Source organism: Cupressus sempervirens, chromosome 7 (genome assembly GCF_028749045.1).
Source record: "Cupressus sempervirens isolate cs-2001-9-10 chromosome 7, ASM2874904v1, whole genome shotgun sequence".
Lineage (NCBI taxonomy): Eukaryota > Viridiplantae > Streptophyta > Pinopsida > Cupressales > Cupressaceae > Cupressus > Cupressus sempervirens.
The window spans coordinates 307,657,696-307,665,137 of record NC_143124.1 but is presented as its reverse complement, the minus strand read 5'-3'; the positions used below and the strand labels follow the sequence as shown (position 1 = coordinate 307,665,137).

General features: G+C 31.6%; 1 pseudogene; it reads right to left on the bottom strand.

Annotated features, from left to right (window-relative positions):
* Window positions 1-3,146: 3,146 nt before the first annotated feature.
* Window positions 3,147-5,337, bottom strand: LOC149546637 (uncharacterized; annotated as a pseudogene).
* Window positions 5,338-7,442: the final 2,105 nt, after the last annotated feature.

The following is a 7,442-nucleotide window of genomic DNA, read 5'->3' as shown; positions in this document are numbered from 1 at the left end:
TTGTAATGCATTTGATCTTACTCTGGAAGTAACGCTAATCCACCGCATAGAAATTGATTATATTTTGATTGGCCAAAGCTATGTTTCTGTGATCTTTAATCTATAAGTTTAGAACCAGCACTCCTAGATGTTTGTGGAATGTCTATCAATTAATGGAGCTATTGGCCTTCGCATGATTCACACTATGGAGAGGTTCATGTAACCATAGTAGCCTGTCTTAGAGTTTGTATCATTTTCATTCTTTATTAGTTCATATCTAGTACTTCTTTAATGTTTTGCAAGTTTAATGGACGTGTTTTGTGGATAAAAAGTGTACACAAATTTGGATTATGAAAAATAAGACACTCAATGGGCAAAATAACAAGTTGGATACAACTTGTGATCATTCTAATCATCAAAATGAAGAAACGGAAGAGTCATTCATGTGTCCAAACTCATGCACACGTACAATCTCCTAATATCATATTCATTACATCTTGAATGCATAAACAATGGTTGTTAACTTGTTTTAGATTCATCAAATACAAATGATACTAAGAAAAACTCCATATCAAACAAACTGTTCAGTCAATATTTTTATGTTAAAAATATAATGATTATTAGGTACGAAGGTCTTTTGAAAATATCACATATCTCCTTATAAAATATGAATGAGAAGAAAAGTATTTATGAATCAAGATGGATAGTAGTGACAAACAAACAAATAAAAAAGAATTAAGCAATGTCGTGGCAAAATTTAACAATTTTCGGACAATAAAGAATCATAACTCTTAACCTAGACATGAGCCTAAAGACCATAATTTAGAAAGACCTTTCCTCTCTATTTTATTTATAGAATGAAATATTTCAAAAGTCTAAAAAGAAATCCTACCAAAAAATAAGATATAGGCAAGATAAAATTAGTACCATAACAATCACATCTCTAGTTTTTTAATAATGATTGAACAATGGGCTTTTTCCTTTGGCAACTTATATTAAGAGTGGGAGAACATATTCTTCATTTCCTTGGCCTTCTTTATTTTTCATGAAGAACTTGTATGTACAAGTAGAAAATGTTTGTTGTTAGAATTCAATATGACCACATGTCAAATAAATTTTGAAAAAGAATAATAGTATTTAGAAAGATTCTTTCATAGCGTGGATGTTTTTTATAATTTATCATGACCTTCACTATACTTTATAAATTTTATTTTAGAAGATCATTAGGCAAAGGAGTAGAGAGAAATGTCATTGTCACCATGCTCAAAAAATACCCCCAATGGCAATGTAGGATGTATTAACTAAATGCAACTAATTGTGAGACGAGTTCAGAGATTTTGAGGCCTATTTTATGGGTTCTCAATATATGAATGCCACAAAATGAGTGTGTTATACACATGGGTCCTAGGGTTCCATTTGTGTTGTAAGTTAGTGTTTTCAAAAAGTCATCCCAAAAGTAATTTGGCAATCTCCACATAAGTTTAGGGGTTTCATTTACTTACATATTCAATCCAACCAAAAGTAATGTAAAATGAGTCAAATTAGCAATCTATTTAGCTCAGGGTAATTTAGATCTTGATAGCATCAGTATATCATATATCAATTGTTGTATGGCAAGAAACAACCTGGGTCACACCAACACATCTATATGGTACAATCTACAGGAGAAATAATTTAGTAAATGATAATAATTTAGAATCTTGGTTAGTTAGACTACCAATAATCCTTGCACTCTATGAACACATCTACTAGATTTATTCCATCTTTAGTTACAGTGTGTGTAATGCCAAATCCATGTTCAGAAAAGTACTTGTTTGGCAAACTATTGTACAAGATGTTGAGAGATAGGATTGAAAACAATAACTGGAATTGAAGGGACTGAAGAGAATAGGTAGAGGACTATAGAAAGGGTATGTATACATGTTTTTTAGTATATATATATTGTACATGTACATGTTTACATGGTGTATGGCTTGAGGTGTAAGGATATACAAAATGAATATATGAATGCCTTGGAATCGGTGTGTTGTACAATTGGGCTAATAAATTACTTTTGTGCTACAACTATTAGGAATTCATCATGAAAACATTGGTTCCATAAATTGTGTTAACTTAATGTGACAAGTGTTACATAGTGTTCTTATGGCATAATTGGTGGTGTTTTTGCCTAGGACTAATAAAATCGTGGACACTCTAAAGATTCAAAAGCTTTTAGATTGTGACATTGAGCTAATAAAACTAAAAATTAAAATTCCACATTTTAATTAGATTACCTTGTGACTAGGGCACACGAAAATGGAACAAGTGGGGCCAAAAAACTAACCAACTTACATATCTATTGAGAGCTTGAAATTCTAATGATTTGACAATAGCAAGAGAATTTGACAATAGCTAGAGATCGATTGAATAAACAAATAAACTTCTCATGATTAGCAGAAGTCTTGAACCAAAATATGAAAGCACCAGAGTTGTCACTTCGGATACCAAAAGCATGGTCAATAACACTCTTACAGTGTAATCATTTTTTCGTGAGATGAAACTAATAAAATCCATATTCTATAATATACAAACTACTAACCAAGGTAAAATTAAAGCAACATTAAATATCAAAAAATAGTGTAATGGATGACAATACTTACATCACTCTTGCCCATTGTTGATATAAGAAATAATGGTATAGGAACAGGGGAATGTACTATTAACAAGTAATGTTGGACTCCATATAGGAAGAAAGAGATTCAATTTACATTGCCAATCAAATGATAACACCTAAGTCTCCCATGGAGGATTCTATTTGCATGAAAGTAAAACATTTGTCAGCTTTCACAATTGGCATCATGACCAGATAATGCTACAACATAGAGTTCAAATTTTGTGTTAATGTCTTCAGGTATTGTATCATGCTCTTCCTATGGATTAATTCCCATCTTCTTCTATGTCAACTATCTACTATTTTATCTAAAAATTGCTTCTATCTCAATTTTGTAATAAACAACAATTGCAGATTTTCCTTAATATATTGTTCAGATTTTAATTCTACACTATTTGTTTCCAATTCAATCCTCAAACACTTTTTTTCTAACAAATGTTGGTCTCTTTCTTTTTAAGCTAAGTAACATATATGTCTGAAATCATTTTCTATAATACCCTAAAATTTATATGAGACTTTAATCAGATGATGTATATCCTGTACCATCAAATTACATGATACTTTAACAATCTGAAAGCTTATACAATAGCTATGGATGAAGATGGATAGTTACATATAAGAGATATATGATATATTGGTATTGAAGGAGAAACAGACCAGTATAACTGTAAGAAGTCATTTCACCCTTGGAAAGTTTTCCAACAACATACATTCCATACATTACACCAGTAATCATTTCTTCAGAAGTAATATCAGAAATTTCATAGTGGCTCATAATTAGTGGCAAGAGCAATAACTGTACAGACATTAAGGACAACAGATAACTGCATTAGAGCAGAGATACTACCCATATATTATTGGGTTCATTCCATACCAGTAAAATCAAACCCATTCAATATATCAATGTTCCACTACAACTACAACCCTTAAACATACTTAAACCTAGATTAAGATTTAGTAAGTCAGACAAACAATAATATCTTTATATGAATTGATCAATAAGAAAAACCCCTCGTATTTTTGAGAAAACTAAATTCATATAATTGAAGAATTATTGGGAAGAAGTTGCTTGTAAATTAAAGTCTTGAGAACATCATTGTGATAATACAAGCTAGCCAAAAGGACATTACTTTTGCATGACAAAAACCAATACCCATGCCAACATATGAATTGACATTAATTCCAAATCCACTCTATTACATTTGTTCTGAAATCCACTTAAATAAGGCACCCATAACAAGTATAATGAATATTTTTAAAGACTCAACTCAGCCCATTCCATAGCCAACAAAATGAATCTCTAATAATCAAAGGGAACTCGATTATGCAGCCCCAAATGAAAAGAGTATTTCCAGACTTTATTAAGCTTAATTTTTGCAGCCAAAACCATAATATTGGATGCCAACAAAATGCTAAGAAAGTCTAATTGTATGCAGCCCAAATCAAAGAACATTTCAGATTTCTTATGACAGATTTTGTTGTTCAAAACAATGACAAGAAAATTCTAAGGTAATTTAATAACACGCACCCCATGAATAACCCAATCCATAATGTAGCAAGCAATCTTAAAAATAAATTAATTGGGGATGGATTCAATTACCCCCAAACATATACTTGTCATCAATGCAGACAATAATGAAACCAATCTCTTTCATCTTAATGAGAAATATTTAAAACAAACAAACTTATATGCAACCGAGTACAACGTTCTCTATAAAATGCAGAAATATTTTATTTCCATGTTTCTCTCTTTACATATCATTGTTTTGTCCATAGAGAGAGCTATGTTTTCTGCTCTCCATCCAAGATTGGCTTTTCACACATTTGTTTTAAAAAAAAAATTATATTATACTTTTCCTATAATCGAGAATTGAACCTGAGACCACAAGGAATGTGCCAATGAAGTTGGCACTCTGAAATACATCAGAAAACCAACAACTAAATCATCAAGTGGCAACTCCATTTGACCAAGTCTTATTGGCACAATAGTGTCAGCATAATGAAATGCACACCCAATAAAGATAGAGATAACCTTTATTACCACAAAAGCACCAAATGTCTCAAGGAAAACAACACCACACAATTTTTCTGAAGCCAAAACAGCCCCAAAAAGAAAAGTCCTATCTCCCAACATAGAGAAATAGATGAGAAATAATTATATTGTATGCACACGGTGCTAATATCTCCAAGGTCCCCAAACCAACTACGAGGTTATGCTACAGATCCAATATTCATGGTTTCCAATGACTGATGATAGTTGTGCAAATTGAAAATTTCTTTCAATGTTGCTATCATATCATGTTAGATAAGTGTGAGTTATCAACAAATATTTATGCCTTAGGAAGCAAATGCATAAATGATAAAGAGGGCAATCACAAAGGGTTTTAATATAATGCACAATAATCACAGTAAATTCCAAAAGAATCAAACTAATAGCATATATCCACATGTATATTTCCATCCCATGATTTAGATTTGTGATCTATTATACTAATACATAGCTTTGCAAGTTCTTTCAAATCACTCCTTGAATTTTTTCTAATAAACCATGGTGATTTATGGAAGTGTCTTTCATGTGTTGCTGCAGAAGTTGGCACAGATTGCAATGAATGCATACTCTTAATACACTTACTTTCACCTTTTGCCTTCATTGTTCAAAATGTAGAGATCCCTATCTAAGGCAGGTAGGATCATTAAATCATAACCATTTTTACCAAGTAAAGATTGATCTAAATTGTGCTCATGTGAATTTTTCATATTATTTCTTTTCTTTTAAACCAATAAACACATTAAACAAGTGTTAATGAGCTTGTTTTGAATTCACTTTGTTTGCTAGATTATGACAATTGACATGAATAAATAAGATTAATATTTAGAACTTGTCAAATTTACCCCACAATCTAGTGTCCACGAGGCTGTAAATTGGGGATGTTATATTTATAAGTCAAACAAAGGATAAAACTATAGTATTTACCAAATTCTGATTTATTCTAGTTTCTTATAATTGGGCTCTATGGAGAGGGGTCATAGTTGGCATATGGTCAAAATATCTCCTATATCACCTTAATCATATTTAGAGGGCTAAAAATAAGAGCTTCTATTATCCTTTACCCCCTCCCATGTTCAAAATCCTATGGAACCTTTATTTTCTAGAAGCCCCACCAAAGCTTCTTGTTACTAATTGTTGTGAGTACTGATTTTCTTGAATTGACCACATATTTTAAGTCATGTTACAAACTACATAAAATATTAGATGCCTAGTTCTTTGTTCAAATAGAAAGTGTCAGTATTCTAAACAACATACTACTTTTTTAGTGGTTGTTGTAACATGAATAACATTAGCCCTCCATCTTGATAGATCCATTTTCTTAAAAACATAGCAGATGCATGTGCAAGGTATCTATATCAAAAAAATGGCTATCAACTCCATGTCACTATCCTTTGGGAGTAAATATTGAGAATAAATGTATAGTAAAATATGATATGGTGAGCTCAACTAGTAATTTTGTTTGGAAAATTTAAAAAGCATAATTAAAATCAAAGAGACTACAATTCTATGGTCAACTATGAGTCATATCTCTTTGCTTTTAGATTCAATTGGGTGCAATTTTTTCTCTTTACAACTCTCTTACTCATCCTAATTAAGTATCACAAGGTGTGATTCAAAATATTGATGTTACAAACTCACATACAATTGAATCTAGAAATAGAAAGAAACTAATAATAATTGAAATTTAAAATCAATATATAATATGCCTTGGTAAGAAGGAAGTTGTAAATACAACATAAATAGTTTTTCCTATTTTGCACACTTGTCTCCTACTTATACTACTCTAAAACAACCTCAACAATAGGGAGTTGGATCAACCTAAACAGTAGGAATTGGAAAAAATTCTTTGATGTTGATTGACTGGTCCTGGTTCAATGGCTTGAGCTAGATATCTATTTGCTACTCATCCAACCAACTAGATTCTTAAACAAGAGGCTCAGGGAAGCATCTAGTACTCTGCTAGGATAAGACATCACAAGAAATCCTCAAAAGGGTGGGAGGAGACATAGAGAAAGTGTAGATAGGCCTAGGGTTTTCTGGGAAAGCCCCAATTACAAATTACCTCCCACCCACCTAATATTTTGAGTGTTTGTCTCAAGAATCTGTGATTACAACACAACAACAATCGCAATAAGAAAAGAAACCCAACTCCAGTTTCATTGACTGTGTGATACAACTAATTTAAATTATATTTACATAAGGGCATATACATTTTGTTTATTTAGAAGGATTTTTATACTCTTAGAGGCCAACATTAGGGTCTCTTAGCACACAAATCTAAATGACAAAATAACTATCAATAGGGATTCTATGTTCTTAGGAAAAATATCCAAATCTGGAGACCTCCATATTTCCAACACAGGGTCCTTAGAGGCCACCATAAGGGTCTCTTAGCACACAAATCTAAATGATAAAATAATTATCAATTTAAGAAAAAATCAAATTTAGAGTGTCTAACAAGGATTCTTTGTTCTTAGGCAAAACATCTAGATCTGGAGACGTACATATTTCCAACATAGGGTACTTGAGGCCAAAACTAGGTTCTCTTAGCACCCAGATATGAATGATAAAATAATTATCAATTTAAGAAAAAACCAATTTTATAGTGCCTAATAGGGATTCTCTGATCCTCTAATCTTAGGAAAAATATCCAAATTTGGAGAGTGTAGTGGTAACTAGGGAAGTACAAACCAAATGTGTTATAGGGACAAAGTGTTCTAAATAGGGTGAAAATGATGGTTCCATAGATAAGAAAATAACAAA